We start from the raw sequence: 20582 nt of genomic DNA, 5'->3' as shown, positions 1-20582 counted from the left end.
CCCCTGCCAAGAGCTGCAGTCTTGGAAACTCACAGGGGTAGTTCTACCCTGTCTTTTAATAAGGATGTGACTCAATGGCAGTGAGGTTGGTTTTGAGTTTCTGTTCATGACCAGGACTATTCATAAGAAAAGCAGAGTTCCAAGAATGTTAAGCTGTCAGTTTAGGCAAGTCAGCTATGCAAGGTCAAGGTCCTGATTAGGAAATAATGGAACCCTAAGACAGGGGGACTACTGGATTGATTTCACTCAAATCTTGACTCTATAGAAGAGACCCATTCCTCAACAATCAATGCTTTCCTCTTCCTTGAGGATTTCTGTCCTTCAAGAGAACCTGCAAGTGGGGAGGCCTTTAAATTTTATTTTCTCACAGTTCAGGAGGTTAGAAGTTCCAATTCAGGGGGAGGACCTTCCTTGTTTTTTTTTCAGCTTTTAGTACCTGCCAGCAGTCTTGGTGTTCTTAGGCTTGTAAATGCATCTGTCCTAGTCACCTGTCTTCTTCTTCCCCTTCTACATGTCTCTTAATTCTTAGAAGTTGTGTTGGTCTGGGTTGACCAGAGAAACAGATCCAGTGATACTCATACATGTGTAAGTGAGAGCTTTATATCAAAGAACAACTGTATATTGAGAAAACATTCCAGCCTAGTCCAGGTCAAGTCCATAAGCCAGATATTAGCTCATATGTCTTATAAATTAGTCTATAAATTCCTCTTCAGACTCACGCAGCACATGCAATAATGCTGAATGCAGGAAGATCACAGGCTGGTGGGTGAAAAGTCTTACACATCCAGTGGCAGTGGAAGCATCTCAGCCCTGGCAGTGGTCTCCCTTTAACATTCAGTCCTACAGAAGAGAGTTCCTTTATGGCTCAAGACTTTTCCAGCTTCAGACCCAAAGTGCTAGTTCAAAATTCAAAAAGCCAAAGGTTTCCTTTTTTTCTTCCCTCTGTCAACAGCTTCTTAGGCAAGTCTCTTCAAATTCAAATGTCATGAGCTCTGGGTGGGATTTATCTTTGCAGAGCCAGCTTTGCAGGCCGTCCTATATCCATTTAAAGATCCAATTGAATGTTTAAAGGCAAGTAGGCTTACAAACTTTCTATTTTTCACTTCCAAATAATAATTTCTATCACATATTCTATCAATAACAATAAGCCGAAGAAATCAGTATAAACCTTGCACAGCAAGATCCTAAACTCAATTCCTAAAACAGTCCAGTTCAATCCTATCTATCTTATCTTAATACTTATCTAAACTATTCCATTGATAAGAAATATGGCATTAGGCCTCTGACTGTATCAAGCCAGGGTGGGGTCTTCCGGCAGCCATTTTTACCTTCTGTCATTTTATCTAAGCAGTATGGTCTCAGAAGAGAAGTTCAAGGGATGATTTTACCCTCTTAGCTCAAAATTTACGTTTATCACATTAATTTCCACCATTTCGGACAGGAATAACCAAAAACAACTTCTAGGAATCAAAATCTTCACTTTCCATGTTTTTTTCCAGAAAACAATCGAGTAAACAGTGTGGCCCTATCTGACTCCTGGCTAGGCAAGGAAGAAAAACTACTATGAGGCAGATGTCAAGCAAGCATTCCGTCTCCATTTTCATGATTTATTACTCCAGTACCCCACTCCTGGTACCATAATGGGTTAGACTGGGTTGATTAGAGAAACAAATCCAGAGACACTCATATGTGTGTAAGAGAAAGCTTCATATCAAAGAGTTATATATTGAGAAAACATCCCAGCTCAGTCCAGATCAAGTCCTTAAGTCTGATACTAGACCATATGTCTGCTACTAGTCCATAAATCCCTCTTCACACTTATGCAGCACATGTAATGATGCCGAATGCAGGAAGATCACGGGCCAGTGGATGAAAAGTCTTCTAGCTCCAATACCAGTGGAAGCATCTCAGTGCTGGTGCAGGTCTCCACTACATGGTTAGCCCAGGTCTCCACGTGGCTCCACATGACTTGTCAATGGGAAGGTGAAGCAGAGAGAGTGTGGCCCACAACCAGGGAGAAAGGGAGGAAGTTCCCAGACTCCTCATGAGAAGGCCCCACCCACAAGGAGGCATCATCAGGCTGTGACCTGATTGACAGGCTAGACTCCACCCCTGCACTTATTTATCAAGTTGACATGTAATTGTGTAACTACCACAGAACTAATTAGGTTTAGGAACCACCCAACTCTTGCATGGCTTTATTTAACATGACAGAAAATGAAAATTCCTCTATTTCATATGGGGTCCTATTTACAGTCACAGAGTTAGGATTTCAAAGACAAATGGTCAGCAATATGGCTTGCTCCCTTGGGATACAGGTTGTACCAGCCTGACGAGAGTCTCCAGCGGCGATGACATCCTGCTGGAATGTCTTTGAAAGCAACAGCTCAGTCTGAAGTGAAGTAGAATGCCAGGTCTTCTGCAGAAGGCACTGGAAGAAGGAACCAAACAGATTAAGGAGGCAGGCACGCTAGAGTGAATAAACTATGTAAACCTGGAAACCCATTGGTGACGTTGTTCTGCAGAAAGCCAAAGCAATAAAGATTGTGCTAGTGAGAGGGTCCAGCATCACTGAGCTGTCAGTGGGGTTCTCCTGAAGAGTAAGGTAGGTGGCCTCATAATATAGAATCCAAGTCTTATTAAACACCACATCACATAGATGTTACCAACATGACAGAATGGTGAAAAGATCTGCTGAAGGCACAGCTGACCCACCAGCTTAATATGATACACTGAGGTCAGGGCACCAACTTCTAATTTGCAGCACATATGCAAAATCAATAACCTTTATATGGTCCCGTGTTCTTAATAGAAGGAACTTTGAGATGCCAGAGGTTAGGCATTGGGCTGCTAACCACTAGGTTGGTGGTTCAAACCCATTAATCACTCCTCAGGGAAAATATGAGGCTGTCCACTCCTGTGAATATCTTTTAAAAACTTTCCATTGTGATTTAGGTGAAGGTTTACAGAGCAGTTAATTAATTTTAATTCAACAAATCACATACATTTTATTCATTGAAATCCCCTCAATATAGCACTTATCCTACTTCCTTTCTTGTTTCCTATTTGTATTTCTTTCCTAACCTTGAACTTTGTCCTTGGAGAAATGCTGTCTTTTGGATCTTGTAGCGTTGATTACTCTATCACGTGGGTGAGTTTAGTTTGCTCTTGTAAGGACGTACAGTTTTGGAAACCCTAAGGCGGGGTTCTATTCTTCCCTATGTAGGGGTGCTGTGAATCCAAATAGACTGAATGGCAGTGGATTGGTTTGGGGTTTCCCTCAATAGAGATCACACATGGACTCAGGACACAAGGAATGGGAGTAGGAGAGTGCTGACACACACCAACCCTCCTAGGGGAATGAGTGCCTCTTGTCCCTGCAACTCTGTTTTGCAGATGTAGACGCTGAGACTAGGGGAAATGCTCCCATTAGAGAACGCAATAATAATTCTAGTTCATTTTAAGCTATGGCTGGAATTCAGGCACTTTAAGCTCTCTGTGCCAAGGGATGAGCAATCAAGAAGATGAGTCACCATCTTGGCAGGAGTAGTGGAGCTGGTCATCAGCAGAAGGTAGGGCTGCTGCCACGCAGCAGGGAGTGAGGGAGGACTATTTGGGGGCACCCAGGCATCTACTAAGGCTTCTCTTAGCACCATGTTCGCCCGGTTTTGATGGCAAATACGTAAATTCAACAACCACAGGTTGAGGCATATGGTATCCTGGGGTCTAAATCCCTCATCGTCGAAGGTTTGCGTCAACCCTCCAACTAAGTCATTTAGACCAGCGGGGTAATGGCCAAAGGTGAATGAAATGTAAACCTGAGAGCAGCCACAGTGGCAGGGGCTGAGGTGCATTCCAATTACTTTCCTCTTAAAAGTGCCCCCTAGGAGCAGAGGCCTCCAGAACCCTGAAGGAACAGTTCCCATAATTCATATGAAGCAAGTGGATCTGAGTGCACAAGGAATGGACTGCTATAGGCATTAGGTGTGTCACCAGAGTCTCATTCAGTACTGGAGGCACTAGTCTCCCAGCCACTGGAAGTTGGTTGGTAGCCGCAAACTCTTGTAGAATTATAAAGGCTTGGTCCTCATGCCCCTTCTAGGACAACTTTGAGGACATCTTCCTGCTTCAGAATGACCGGTGACATCATCTGAGGTCTTGTAATTAACCTGCACTTCTATTTATTCCTATCTCTAATCTTGCTTTCTTCTGGCCCTGCACACGTTTTTCCTCTTTCCATACTATTCTTCATCTCTGAGTCAACTTGTCATACAACCCAACTTAAAGCAATCCTCTTTAGAGCATTTTACTTTAGGTGACAGTGGTTCAATGGTACATAGATTCTTTTGTGAATGAATTGTGGCAGTTACATAATATGTTGTCAATTTGAGAGGATTAAAAGTGAAGGAGTGAAAAAAAACAAAAAAAAACCCCCAAAAAACCAAAAAACAACAAAAAAAAGTGAAGGGGTGGAGTTTAGCCTGTCAATCAGGTCACAGCTTGATGACCTCATTTGGAGACGCTTAAGGAGACAAATAACTCGCTGGAGGCAGGACACAGGTTCACTCCCTGTGAGGCATGCTTGCTGACAAGACACATGGAGCTATGCTAGAGCCCTGGAGCTGAAGGAGCCATGTGGAGACCCCTGCCAGTGCTGAGATGCCTCTACTGCCACTGCATCCACAAGACTTTCCACCCACTGGCTTGTGATCTTCCTGCATTCGGCATCCTTGCATGTGTTTCATGAGCCTGAAGAGGAATTTATATATTGGTACCAAACACATGGGCTAATATCAGACATGGACTTGATCTGGACTGGGCTGGGAAGTGTTCTCAATATTTAATTGCTCTTGTATATAAAGCTCTTTCTTATACACTTATGAGTGTCCCTGGACTTGTTTCTCTAGTCAACCTGGACTAGCACATGAATCTATTTATGGTTATTTAACATATTTGTGATAAATCTAGTGATTTTTTTATGCCCAGTGGGATGTTACTGTCATAAGATACATATATTTATTTCTGTAGCTGTTTTATATAGCAAATAAATAAATAAATAAATATGAGGCACACTGCTTTCTGTTCTGTAAATAAGTGCTAGATTTTTACATCTGAGAAGTAAATGGGCAATCTAGGTTGATTTATTTAAAAAAAGAAAAGATTCCTATGGAGAAAAAGCTTAAGTTTGCCACAAAAGAAATGTAGACCTCTGTCTTTAGAAAGAATACAAACTTTAGAGTGGCAAAGTCTTGGATTAGATACCAGCTTCATTCTTCATGAACTGTGCAACTTCAGGCATGTGACTTACTTTAGCTAAGCTTTTCTGGGGAAGAATAGTGAAGGGGTTAATTGTGCAGACTCTGGAACCCGATCACCACCAGCTCTGTTACTCAACAGCTACCTGTAGATGAACTACTTAATCCTGCTTCTTTAAAATGAGAAGTTCATTTAAAAGTACCTGTCTCAAAGCTGGAGGAGCCCTAGTGGCCTAGTTGGCTACATACTGGTCTGCTAACCACGAGGACAGCAGTTAGAACCCACTAGCTGCTCTAAGAGAAGAAGATGAGGCTTTCTGCTCCTGTAAAGATGATCAGTCTTGGACACACAAAAGGGCTGTTTTACTCTGTCCCTAGACCCTGTACAGTCGCTATGAATTGGAATCAATTTGATGGCAGTGGGTTTGATTTTGGATCTTATAGGTTGGAAAGATTAAATAAATTAACATATGCAATGCTTGGTACAATGCCATCGAGTGTGATGAATAAGACAAGGGTTATCATCTGCTGCACAAGACCTCTTTAAAATATTGAAAAGCAAGGATGCTACTTTGAGGACTAAGGTACACCTGACCCAAGCCATGGTATTTCCATTGCCTCATGCATGTGAAAGTTGGACACTGAATAAGGAAGACCCAGGAAGAATGGATGCATTGGAATTGTGGTGCTGGAGAAGAATATTGAAAGTACCATGGACTGCTCAAAGGACAAATAAATCTGTCTTGGAAGAAAGTGCTCCTTCGAGGCAAGGATGGTGAGACTTTGTCTTACATACTTTGGACATATTGTCAGGCGATAGCAGTCCCTGGAGAAGGACATCGTGCTTGGTAAAGTGGAGGGGCAGCAAAATGAGGGAGGCCTTCAACAAGATGGACTGACACAGTGGCTGTAAACAGGGCTCCAGTCTGGGAACAATTGTGAGGCTGGCACAGGACCATGTGGTGTTTCTGTCTGTTGGACAAGGGTTGCTATGGGTCTGAATCGACTTAATGGCACCTAACAACAACAGCAGTAATCATTATCTTTACTGTATAGGTTAGCTGTACTTGCTCATAGGGTTATGGTAAAATTATCTGAGGCAATGTATGTGATATGGTTAACTCAGTACCTGGCACATAGTAAGCCTCTGAAAATTATAATTATGAAATCAGGTGTCAAATATTTCATAAGATTATTGTAAGGATTTCATCAATATGTCAAACACTGCTACATGCTGGGGATATAGAGGAAAACAAAAATGACTGGTAGTTACATAATCTGGTGTCAATTTGAGGATTCAGAGTGAAGGTGTGGCGTCTAGCCTGTCAATCAGGATATAGCCAATGAGGACTCTGTGTGGGCATGACCTTCTCCTGAGGATTATGGGAACTCCTGTATTTCCTCCCTGGAGGCGGGACACACGCTCTCTCTCTACTCACCTTCTGGGAGACCTAGCAGCTGACCAGACACATGGAACTATGCTAGTGCCCTGAGCTGGAGAAGCCACATGGAGATCCACACCAGCGCTGAGATGCTTGCAATGCCACTGGATCAGCAAGACTTCCCACCCACTGGCCTGTGATTTTCCTGCATTTGGCATCATTGCATGTGTTGTGTGAGTCTGATGAGGACTTTATAGACTGGTACTGGACATATGGACTAATATCGCACTTATGAACTTGATCTGGATTGGGCCGGGATATTTTATCAATATTCAATTTCTCTTGTATATAAAACTCTTTCTTATACACTTGTGTGTCCATGAGTTTGTTTCTCTAGTCAACCCAGACTAACACAATGACCTTTGCTCTTCAGTGTAGAGTCTCTCAGGGATTGAATGGGGGAGTAAATCTCTGGACCTCAGCGAGATGGACTGGCACAGTGGCTGCAGCAGCGGGCTCCGGCACAGGAACAACTGTGAGGATACTGCAGGAGTTGGCAGTGTTTGGTTCGGCTGCACATAAGGTCACTGAGGGTCAGGACCGACTCAATGGCACCTCAGAATGATGACAAATATCTGGCACAAAGGGGACAGAGCACACCATCAATGTAGGTTCTTAGTAACTTTTACTCCTTTGGATTCTATTTGTCAACCAACCGTTTAACACGATTATAGGGTTTTTTCAGTGTTGTGGGGAACTTCTTCCAATTTGTACTTTTGAGTAACTCTATGAATTCAAAGTCACTTTAAAAAGAATCTGATATTATACAACCAACAAAAAGGGACCAAAGCACCAGGAATAACCAGCCAGAACAAATGCAATTTTGTACAGAAAATACATAAATAACTATTACAGATTTTACATTATAGATGTGTTCCCAAATCCATAATAATTATAAACAAAAATGCTAAGGTAGTAAAAAGAATGATTAATTTTGCAGAAGCTTTTGGTCTATATTCACTGAACATGATACCTAGCCATTTAAGTCACTGCATAAAATATTAATATGATTGATTTTTCAGAATTCAATTTGCCTTTTAGGTCCACACTAAAACCAGGGTTTCTCAGCCTCAGCATTATTGATACTTGGGGCAGGAGATTTCTCTGTTGTGGGGCTGTCCTGTGCATTGCAGGTCATTTGCCTGCTCTTCTGATCTCTATGCACTTGAGGCCTGTAGCCCTTGCTTAGTTCGTATCTGACCATCAAAAGTGCATCCAACCATTGCCATCTGTCTCTTGGAGAGAGAAATCTCCTCTTCTCGGGAATCACCTCATTCAACCAATGATTTTTTTGGGGGGGAGGAACTAAAGTCGTATCAGTTGTAATTCTACCTTATACGATATAGCATGGTTTATCATTTCCTACAATATTTATGAAGCTTGTGGATTCATAGGAATTAGGGACTTTATTGCTGCAACAATTCAACAGCACACTGTGTGATTCTGGTGTACCTGCACTCAGCTCCTCACGATGTGAACCTTTCCTTTGGGCTAGTTGAGCATCAACACCACGTGTTTTGGCTTCCTCAGAACAAGGGATCCAAGCGATAACAAGGTGGAAGTAACCTTGGAAGTCATCTGCTATCATTTCCCGCATTCTTTTTAAAAATTCAATATTTGAATTTTATTTAATTACTCATTTTAAAATTAAAATATATTTTAGTATCTTTTCAAAGAAAACCTTCATATTAATATATATATTTGTTCATGCAATGGGTTGATCAGAGCCATAAATATGCAGTGTTAAGGTATCACACAACTACCAAATTCAACGCTATACATTACCCATCTAATATGTCGCCAAATAATCCTGAACAGTGTCCATCCTAAGAATTAGTCTTCTTTGACTTCTTCTCCCTTTCCTTTTTCTATTTCAGTTACTTTTAATTCAATCTCTTTGGCACTAAATATCTTGAAGAATTGATTTCATCTTACGATAGCAATTTCAATGTTTTCCCCACCAGATTGGGCAACTTCTAGCAAAGTCGTTGTTGCTAATTCGATAGTTTCATTGTCGTTTGCTCTAGTACCTTCTGTGTAATTCTTTTCTAGAAATTCTCTAACAGTTTTAACACTTCTGCCTATTGCATTTGCCTTCCAACATGATTTGTACCAGAGGGATCTGTCTGATACTCATACATTATCATCATAAAAATCTGCAATCAAGGCAGAAATACTAAAAAGTCTTCATCTATTGCTCTGAGTATATGTTTGTAAAAGTCATGCAGACATGGTCATCAAGGGCACACATTTTCCTCACAGTTCTTTCATCTTGAAGTTGGCAACAGAGTGTTTCTACTCCGAGAACAACTATATTGGTGCCTCAAATTCCAACCACTGTGGATCTTTTCTTGGCCACTTCCTGAGCATATTGAGCATATTCCACTTGGAAAAGATCCCTGTCTGGAGAGAAGACAGTGATGGCTCCATCGTACTGAGAGGGCCATGACTCTGGACTAGAGCAAGTACAGACTCATATCTAACACAACAGCGTGCTGTGATGAGCTACTCCACTCCCCTTATTCTAATAGTCACACAGACCAATCCTGACAATAAATGTGAGAAGTATGATTACTGTGGGATGGGGGGGGGCGGGGATGGATCATTGAGGGTCATTTGGTTGGTTACTATCATGCAGTAACCAAAAAAATAATTATAAGGGTTGGAAAAAAATGGGGGAATCACCTAGAAAGAAGAACAAAACAATAATTAAAAGGAAAATAGGAAAGTAAAAACTAAGACCATTAGCATCAATTGGTTAGGTACGGTCAAGTTGGTTACGTTGAGGCCTCGTGTACAACAGAACAAAATACTGTGCAGTCCTGCACCATCCTCCTAACTTGCTATGGTTGCGTTCATCGCTGTAACCACTGAGCCAGTTCATGCCATGGGAGCCTTCTTCTTTTTGCTGGTCCTCTACCAAGGATGGTGGCCTTCTCCAGGGACTGGTCCTTGCCCAAAGTGGGTGAGACAAAGTCTGGCCATCCTTGTTTCCAAAGAGCATTCTGGCTGTATTTCCTCCAAGATAATTTTTGTTGTTGTTCTTCTTCTTGCAGACCATGGTATATTCAATATTCTTTGGCCACACCATAATTCAAGGTCATTAATTCTTTAATTTTCCTTTTCACTGCCTAGTTCTACCATACATATGATACAATTGAAGATACAATGGCTCAGCCAGGGACATTTTAGCCCTCAAGGACACAGCATTGCTTTTTAAACACTTTTAAAGGGTCTTTTGAAGATTTTCCCAATGTAACATGCCATTTTATTTCTTGACTACTACTTCTATGGGTATTGAATATGGAGCAAAGTAAAATGAAATCTTTGATGTGGTAGTTAGGTTTGGTGTCAACTTGGTTGGGCCAGGATCCTTAGTAGTTGGTAATAAGACTTCCCCATAATGTGACTTAATATAATGTGGCTAGCAATTGTAGGAACAACCCCTTATTCACATCATAGATTGATGAGGTCTCCTTGGAAGTATGGCCTCCTTAATAATATATATAGATATGGTGGAAAACTCCCTTTCCTTTTCCTTCCTGTTGTCCTGGATCCTGTCTCTGGCTTCCGGGTACCTGGGCTGGTGGTCCACCATGTGACCTGCTGGTCCCGGGAGCTACCAGAGCCTAACATCTGACCTGCCGATCCACCTCTGCTTCCACCATCATGGTCTACCTGTTTTATCCTCCCGCATCTTGGGTCCCTACGTCTGGCAGATGTGTGAGTTGGGAAGGGCCTCCCACTTATCATCTGACTAATGGATTTGAGCCAGCTTGGGTTTTCCCACTTTGTGATGGTGTGGGCCCTCTCCTGATACAAAGCTCTATCTTTTAAAAAAATCATTTTATTAGGGGCTCATACAACTCTTATCATAATCCATACATACATCAATTGTGTAAAGCACATTTGTATATTCATTGCCCTCATTATTCTCAAAACATTTGCTCTCCACTTAAGCCCCTGGCATCAGCTCATTTTTCACTCTCCCTCCCCGCCCCCCTCCCATAAAGTTCTATCTTACACATGTATAAATCACTGGTTTTGCTTCTCTAGAGAACCTAAACTAATGCACTTGATAACTTCAGTATTTTCCCTGGTTCCTATGATATTGTTTATTGGTCTAGTTTTAAGGATTTTTATCTTCTTTATGTTGAGGGGTAATTCATACTAAAGGCTGCATTCTTTGATTTTCATTAGTAAATGCTTCGGGTCTTCTTGACTTTCACCAAGCAAGGTTGTAGTGCAGTCTGCATTTCACAGGTGTTAACGAATCTTCCTCCAATCCTGGTGCTGTGTTTATTTTGAGAGTCCATCTTCTTGGATTATTTGCTTAATGTCTTAGTGTATCTAGAGAAGCAAATCCAGTGACACTCATCTATTTATAAGAAAGAACTTTATATCAAGAAATAATTATATATCAAAAAGCATCCCAGCTCAGTCCAACTTAGGTACATGGTTTGATGCTGATCCATAAATTCCTCTTGAGACTAACATAGCTACATTCAGGCGATACAAGATGATAACAGGCTGGTTGGTGCAGAGTTGTGTGAATGTGAGGTTGTTGGAAAAATGGCATGGGCATGGGAAACATGGCAGGGAACAAACAGCTCTCAGGATTGGCAGTGAGTCCCAGCAAACAGGAAGGTGAAGTGGCAGAGATAGATTGTAGATTGTCTCTGTTCATTTGCTCTTATATAAAAGTCTTATGACATCAAGGAAGAGTCATCAGGCCGTGACTTCACTGACAGGTTTGACTAAACCCTTAGCCAGAAGTGTCTAGTTGACATAATTCCTAACAAACACACTCAGCACATGGATTGAATAAATATGATGAATGACACATGGATTTCCTGATTTTCAACCATACAGTTTTCATTTTTTGTTTGAATGACAAAACAAAAAATTTTGGTCTATGTATAGGTTTTGCAAATGCATAACTCAAATGTTCTGGAATTCTAATTTTTTACAATGTTATCCATAATTTGTTATGATCCATAAAGTCAAATGTCTTTGCATAGACAATAAAATGCAGGTAAATATCTTTCTGGTATTCTCTGCTTTCAGTTAGGATCCATGTGACATTAACAATGATCTCTCTCTTTCTAAGTCATCTTCTGAATCCAGCTTGAAATACTGGCAGTTCCCTGTCAATGCACTGCTACAACTATTTTTTAATTACCTTCAGCAAAATTTTACTTGCATATGATAGTAATACTTGTGTTCAACAGTTTCCACATTCCATTTGATCATCTTTCTTTGGAAGGGGCATGACTATGGATCGTCTCCAGTCAGCTGGTCAGGTAGCTGTCTTCCAATTGTTTAGGGATAAACGAGCACTTTCAGTATCTGTTCCTGGAGGCTTGGTTTTCTCCAGGGCCTTCAATGCAGCTTGGACTGCTTCCTGCAGAGCCATTGGTTCTTGATCATATGCTACCTCCCAGGAAGGCTAACTGACAACCAATTCAAGTATTCCTGCGATAATCCCTTTTTCTTCCTGTACTTCTTAAGTGCCTTTATTTACCTTGGTCAAGTTGTGATGACTTCATCTATATTTGGTCTTGTGTTCCCCATAATCACAAGTGTTATTCTCTCGAAAATGACTCCTCTTCTATAGCCCTCCCTTCTCTGATAAACAACAAAGAACTTCCCTTCCTGTCATCTGTTTTTTTAGGGAGCGCACAGTATGTCTTCCTGTGATTGGCTCCAGTTTCACTCATGTTAAAAGATGTTTAGTTGAATCCTCCTTATTCTTTATCGTTTTCCAGTGATTCCAGTGGAGGCACGTGCCACAGTTTGCTTATCCAACCATACATCGATGGATAGTTAGGTCGTTTCTCTTTTTGCTCTAGGGAACAATGCAGCGCTGAGCTCACGCCTTTTCATGTCAGTACTCATTTCTAAGACATACTCGTATACCTAGGAGGGACTGCGGGGTCACAAGGTATTTCTATTTTTAGCTTTTTGGGAAATCACCATAGTGTTTTCCATCGTGGTTGAACATTTTATAATCCCACCATTAATGTATAAGAGATCCAGTCCTCTTTGGTCTCGGCCGCAGAAGCGAGATGACCGAGGGCCCGTCATCTTTCCGAACCATTGCAATAAGACACACACCTTGTGCTGCCACTGGGGCTCCAAGACCGACCATCTCCAGAAGCCGACCTGCGGCAAATGCCAAGGATAAAAGATGAAATGCCACCGGTACTGGTTGAATGAGACACCTAAAAATTGTCTCCTGCAGATTCGGGCGCGGATTTGGTGGAGGAACAACTTCTACACCCAATAGGGCAGTTGTTGCTGCATCCAATTCATCTTAAGGATTTCAACATTGAGTTGTGCAATAAATATTCTCGTATTAAAGAGAGAGCGAGCGAGAGCGAGAGAGATGTAATATCCCAGGAGCTCACCAGCATTTGTTGTTTTTAAAATACTTTCCAATTTTGCAGGGGTGAGATAGCATTGTAGTTTTGATTCTTATTTGTCTAGTGGTTAATAATCATGAACTTCTTTTTATGTATTTGTTGACCACCCTAATATCCTCTTGGGAAGCAAATATTCATGTCGTTTTCTTCTATGATCTTTGGATGTATCCTGTGTCATTCATTAAAAAACATCATTTTATTGGGAGCTTGTAAAACTCTTATCACAATCCATACATTCATCCATTGTGTCAAGCACATTTGTACATTTGTTGCCATCATCATTCTCAAGAGATTTGCTTTCTACTTGAGCCCTTGATATCAGCTCCTCATTTTCCCCATCCCTCCCCCTCTACATCCCTCATAAACCCTTGATAATTTATAAATTATTTTTCCATGTCTTACACTGTCCAATTTCTCCCTTCACCCCCTTTTCTTTTGTCCTTCCCCCAGGGAGGGGGTTATATGTAGATCATGGTGATCAGTTCCCCTTTTCTCCCCCATCTTCCCCTTCCTCTCCTGGTATCTCTACTCTCATTGGTGATGAGAGGTTTATTTTTTCTGGATTCCCTGGGTTTTCAGCTCTGCTCTGTACCAGTGTCCATCCTCTGGCCTAGCAGGATTTGTAAGGTACAATTGGGATCATGATAGTGTGGGGGGGTAAGCATTAAAGAACTAGTGGAAATTTGTATGTTTCATTGTTGCTATACTGCACCCGGACTGGCTTGTCTCCTCCAAGAGACCATTCTGTAAAGGGATGTCCAGTTGCCTACATATGGGCTTTGGGTCTCCACTCCATACTCCCCCTCATTTACAATGATATGATTTTTTGTTCTTTGATGCCTGATATGCTCCTTCCACGTGGGCTTTATTGCTTCTGAGCTAGATGGCTGCTTGTTTATTTTCAATTCTTTAAGACCCCGGATGTTATATCTTCTGGTAGCTGGGCACCATCAGCTTTCTTCACCACATTTCATTATGCACCCGCTTTGCTCGGGTTGGGAAGGTGAGCATCATGGAATGCCACTTTAATAGAACAAAGTGTTCTTGCATTGAGGGAGTACTTGAGTGGAGGCCCAATGTCCATCTGCTACCTTAATATTAAACCTAAAAATATATGCACATATATCTATTTTCCCATCATCCCATATAAATATATTTACATATGTACATGCCTGTATTTATACCTCTATAAATGCCCTTTGCCTCCTAGTTCCTTACTTTGTTTCCTTTTACTTTCCTCTTGTCCCACTATCATTTCAGCCTTCATTTGGGTTTCATTAATTCCTCTCGGTTACATTGCTCTTGATCAAGTCCTACCAGGCCTCCCACACCCTTCTCACCATCTATTTAGATCACTTGTTGTTGCCTTGTCCCTGTGATTGTTAACACCCACTTCCTTTCCACTGCCTCCCCCTCTCCCATATCCCCAAGAAACCATCAGTCCCATTGTTTTCTCCTCCATAATGTTTATCCCACCTATCTTATGCAGATAGACCTGCAGAGATAGTAATATGTACAAAAAACAGGCAGAGCAAAACAAAGCAACAAAAATTCCCAAAACAACAACAACAAAAAAAAACAACTACAAAAAAAGAGAGAAGGGCCTGTAAATAGTTTAAGGTCTGTTTATTGAAACTTTAGGAGTGTTTTCAGGTTGAGTCTGATGGGGTGCCACACCCTGGCCCCCAAATATCTATTTTGATATTCCCTGAGAACTTTATTGCTCTGTTCCCCTTGCTGTTCTGTTGCACACCCTTAGTGTTTTGCCTCAGTGTGGTGGGGTCAGATCAGGCACAATTCCTGCACTGTGCCTCCAGTGTTGTCTCCCATAGTGCTATGGGTCTGATAGTGGGGCCAACCTTATGGTGTTCTCTGTGCATTGACTGCTCTGAGCAGGAATATTGTCCTCAGGGTTTGGTGGGCCAGGATGTGCTCCACTCTCTCTCCCCTTCATCTGCTCCTGTGTGCTCTGATCAGACATGTCCCTCTCCCTGAGCTGTAGCCTCAGTGCTGTCCTATGAGGTGAATTCTTCTGCAGGGAGTTGGGGGTGGGGAGGGGCTGTCCACATAATTGGGATTGGGGCCAGCCCCTCAGACCTCTCTTTTGGTTCCCTGATTCATGCCAGTATGTTGCATTCACGTCTTGGAGCACTGGGTTGTGAAGATATAAACAATACCCTCCCTTTGGGTGGCTTGTGTCATTTTTATAGAATCCTGAAATATTGTAGCTGAAGAATTGAAATTTTTCTTCAGTTATTTCAACTTTTCAATGCCAAAGTGTTCTTGCTTGGTTTTCTAACTTCATGTTATTGCATATTTCATTAATTTCCTTCGTCTTCTTGAGCCATTCTTTGGACTCTTCTGCTCAGAGCTTTTACTTTATCATTTCTTCCATTCACCTTAGCTATTCTACATCCAACAGCAAGTTTGAAATTGAGGATGAAGAAGATGAAAGCACATCTACCTGAATCAAAGTGTTATGATTTTAGAACATCCCACTGGAAGGTAGCGATCATCTCAACCTAAGGCATTGAATGCTAAGGGCAGAAGTCCAGCTGAGCTGTGAGATGACATCAAAGACAACATACAGGAAGAAAGCAAAAGGTTATTCCAAAAGACAGGGAGGAAAAAACACCAAAGTGAATGTCAGAAGAGACTTTGAAACTTGCTTTTGAATGTAGAACAGCTAAATGAATGAAAGAACAATCAATTTAGAAGGTATAATATATGAAATCTATGGGAAAAATGGATACAAAGATATGGGGAAACTATCAAATAAATTTTGCAAGGTTGTAAGATACAAGGTTAACATAAAAACATGCACACACAATTAGAAAATGAAAATTTTTAATTTCACTTACAATATGAAACATAAATTTAAAAGGTGTACACAAGTTCTGCTCTGAAAATTATAAAACATTGCTGAGGGTTTTTTTGTTGTTCAGAGAAGTTTTTTAAAAGCCCAACCAGAAACATACCATGTTCATGGATTATAATGCTAAGTATTATTAAGATGTCAAATTTTCCTAAATTGATCTATAGGTTTGACTCAGTACCAGTCAAAATCCCAGTAGTTTGTTTTTAAATCATTAACAATTCAAAAATATAGAAATACAGATTATATAGACCAATCAACAAAACAAAAACAAACCCCACTGCCATCAAATAGATGAGACTCAGGAACCCTATAACTTCACCTGAGGGTTTCTGAGCTGTGACTCTGAGGGGAGCAGAGAGGCCCATTGTGCTCCTGAGGAGCACCTGGTAAATTGAATCAATGACCTTGCTGTTAGCAGCCCAAGGCTTAGTTCACAGCGCCACTGGGCTGCTTCAGAACAGCAATCAACTAAAAGTAAACTCACTGGCACCAGGTGGAGTGCCATTTATCTCAACCCTACAGGATAGAATGGAAATGTCTCTGTGGATTTCAAAAGCTGTAACTGTTTATGGAGGCAGAAAGTCTCACCTTTCTCTCCTGGAGCAACTTTTGGATTCAAACTGTTGACCCTATGGTTAGCAGCCCTACTAGTAAGTTACTACACAACCAGGGGTCTGTGTTAGGCAAGGTTCTTGAGAGAAAAAAAACCCAGGACACACACACACACACACACACACACAATTTATACAGTTAGAAGAAATATAACAGCTAATTAATCCACACAACAGTACAGAGGGCTCAGTTCAACTCACTTTTGTGGAAGAGTTAATATACTGGCAGTCCTTCAACTCATGTGGGTGCCAGGTCCAAGGTCAAGGAAGCAGACAGCAGAGTCCTCCCAAAGGCAAGGTAAGCATCGTCTTCCCACAGGCAGCAAGCAGCAGGATAGGTCACCAACAGTCAGTAGCTCCGGAGCTTATTGAAGCAGGCCCGGATGGGATATCAAATGCAAGCAATGCAAAGCGAAAGGATCCACCAGCCTCAAGCTCAAGCAATGTATGCACCAGCAGTGTGGTGAAGCAGGTCTCAAAGGAGCCTTAAGCTCTAGCAACAGGATCTATGGGTCGGCTTGGCCCTTAGGTAGTGTAGCTCACAGGTTGAGGCAGAGCAGTAGCTAAAGCAGCAGCACCCACTAACATGCTCCAATCTCCAGAGAGTAAGAGAGAGGGAGGATGGGTTTTGCTGTGCTATTTATCTCTTTGCCCTCCAATCAAACTGTGATCTGATTAATCCCACATGTTCTATTGGCCAGGTTGGCACAATAAACCTAACTATCACAGGGTTCTTCAGAACAACCAAAGCATTCTTGAAAAGGAGAAAAATGGGAGTAACTACATTATTTTATTTCAAGGTTTACTATAAACATAGTTTCCAATTCAGTGTGGTATTGCATGAAGATAGATTGATGAAAGTCAACAAACAGACTTACAATTATAGTCAGTAGATTTCCCATAAAGGCATCAAAGCAATTTATTGTTTAAATTTTTTCACTGATTTCTTCTTTGACTTAAAAGTTTAAAATTATGTTGTACAGTTTCCACATATTTGGGGATTTTCTTGCTATCGTTTTATTATTGATTTCTAGTTTAGTTCTATTTGGAAGGGATGACCCAGTGAGGGTGGGTGCAGTATAGCACTGATGAAACACACAACATTCCTCTAGTTCTTTAATGGTTCCCCCTCCCCACTATCATGACCCCAGTTCTACCTTAAAAATCTGGCTAGACCAGAGCATGTACACTGGTACAAATAAGAGCTCTTGACACATGGAATCCAGGACAGATAAATCTCTCAGGAACAGTAATGGGAGTAGCGATACCATGAGATAGAGGGAAAGTGGGGACTGAGGGGGAGAAAGGGGGAACAGATCCTTATGATTGACATATAACCCGCCCCTCCCAGGGGGATTAACAACAGAAACATGGATGAAGGGAAACAGTGGATGGTGTAAGATATGAAAATAATTATAATTTATCAAGGGGTCACGAGGGTGGAATGGTAGGGGAGGGAGGGAAAAAAGAGGAGCTGATATCAAGGACTCATGTAGAAAGAGGATGCTTTGAAAATGATGATGGCAACATATGTACAAATGTGCTTGACAAATGGATGTATGTATGGATTGTTATAAGAGTTCTAAGAACCCCCAATAAAATTATATATATACATATATATGTATATGTATATGTATATATATATATATATATATATATATATATATATATATATATATATATATATATAGAGAGAGAGAGAGAGAGAGAGAGAGAGAGAGAGAGAGAGAGAGAGAGTTGTACAATCATCACCACCATCAGTTTCAGAACATTCTCTTCATTCTTGTGTGTATCGCTATTAGCTCCCATTTCTCTCTAATCTCTCGTCATGGCCCCAAGGAACCGTTAATTCAGTTTCTGTCTGTTGATTTACCTATTCTGAATTTCATATTCAGAAAAACACACACACTAAAAACCAAACAACTAACAACAGAATGCAACAGATAAAACCCTCAATTGAAAAGAAAGTAGAAAATATTAAAAGGAGGAACACATTTAAATGAATCATAAGATTAAATGATAGGGTGCTAAATTTTAGTCTACCTGCATCTGCAACAATCCACCCTTTGATGCACTCTGCATGATAGCAAAGCTGTTCATTTACATACCTGGTCCACAGCTTAAGGGGCTTCACCAGGGGCTTCATCCATATGGATTTCCCATTCACTTTTTTTTAAAGCTGAAAGAGCTTTAAAATAAGTCAAAAGGGAAAACAAATGATATTACATTTTAATCTAACTATGTCTGCCATATCAACTTTACAATGTTCTCTGATAGCAGAGAGATTCACAGCCCTTCACTATGATCGGAGGGGAGTCACTGGAGCCTTAATCCATGCGTGGCTCCTACAGATGGATTTGGGGCTTCCACTCTCATCTAAAGCCTTCTTTCTGCAAACCAGGTGTTCACAATCTATGCTCTCCTCGATCTGGATGATATTATTTACAATCCTTAGATCACACAGGCTGATGAGCTTCTTCCACAGGGCTTTTAAGACCTCAGAGAATATTCTTTCTGACAGCCAGGCACCATTTAGTTTCTTCACCACACTTTGCTGTACCACCTATATCTTCTGTGCTTCCTTCATAAGGGCAAGCATCAAGCAGGGCCATGTCATAAGAACCAATTGTTCTTAGTTTGGGGCTAGAATTAGTGCAATCCCCAAATCCACTCATATGGTTCATGTATGTCTCTGGTTCACCCTAGAGCAGTGGTTCTCAAGCTTCTTAATACCGTGACCCTTTAATACAGTTCCTCATGTTGTGGTGACCCCCAACCATAAGATTTTGTTGCTACTTCATAACTGTAATTTTGCTACGGTTATGAATCGGTGACCCCTGAGAAAGGGTTGTCCGACTCCCGTGAAAGGGTCGTCCGACCCCCAAAGGGGTTGTGATCTACAGGTTGAGAACCGCTGCCCTAGAGAGATTATTGTCAATTTATGTTCGAGAATATTATCATCCCCCTAGGGTACCATTTTCACTGCCATCAAGTCAATTTGGACTCATAGCCACCCTACAAGGGCAGGTTGAACGGACCCTGTGAGTCTCTCAGCCTGCATATCTCAAGAAGATGGCTGTTTTCAGTCAATCTTCTTAAATTTGAGACTGGTTTCACAAACTTGATTTTTTTTCTATTCTGATTAGATCATTGTAGTCCACTTAGAGAATCAGTGAATCTTTCCTGCTTTGGTTATATGAATAACCACTGTGGTTAAGTCCTAAACAGTATTTGTTTTTCGAAGGTCCTCTAGGCTTGCCCTTCAATCATTTAGGATGTTGTAAGGCGAGAGGAGACTCTAACACTATCTATGCATGGGCGTTTTCTCTTTACGAGGGGGGGGGGGTTCCTTTCTTTGGGTCAGTGAGTTACAATCGATTTGAGTGCCCTTGAATTGATCAGAGCTGATAACTTACTGATCGACCCGTGGAGTTGAGTAACCATCCTAAGATTTCTTTTATTGTTTCTTCAGAGGCAATAAACCACAGACCTAACAATTTTTCAGCACACAGCAGCTCTCTAAAGGAGGGAAAACTGGGCAAGGGTCAGGAATGATGGACCAAAGCCCTATCATCTCTTAAAACATGTCTTAAAAAATAAAAACGAAAACATGTGTCACGGTGAGGCCTCGGGTCACAGTTCCCATTCTCCTCCGCACCGAGAGAGCACCTCCGGAGAAAACACTTCCTTCCTGCAGCCACAGGCATTGCTACTAGGAAGTGAACTTGGGCCGGAGCAAAGGCAGCCTGTGACACCCCAGTCGGGAAGCAGAGAAGGCCAAGAGAACGTGGCGTACGGACGTCTCTCAAAGCCTCTCCCATTGGACGAGACGGCAGAGGTCCCGCCCCTTCTGCCTGAGGGTGGAGCACGACGCCCCGCCTCCAATCAGGCGCTCTCCCAGGGACCCGGCTGGCTGGCAGGGCGGGGCGAGAGGCCCGGGGACGTGGGGGCGGGGCGGAGGGAGGAAGGGA

General features: G+C 41.6%; 1 pseudogene; it reads right to left on the bottom strand.

Annotated features, from left to right (window-relative positions):
- Positions 1 to 8530: 8530 nt before the first annotated feature.
- LOC142428603 (proteasome subunit alpha type-7-like pseudogene) lies at positions 8531 to 12784 on the bottom strand (annotated as a pseudogene).
- Positions 12785 to 20582: the final 7798 nt, after the last annotated feature.

Source organism: Tenrec ecaudatus, chromosome 16 (genome assembly GCF_050624435.1).
Source record: "Tenrec ecaudatus isolate mTenEca1 chromosome 16, mTenEca1.hap1, whole genome shotgun sequence".
Classification (NCBI taxonomy): Eukaryota; Metazoa; Chordata; class Mammalia; order Afrosoricida; family Tenrecidae; genus Tenrec; species Tenrec ecaudatus.
The sequence above is the reverse complement of the archived record's forward strand: the minus strand, read 5'-3'. Positions and strand labels throughout refer to the sequence as shown.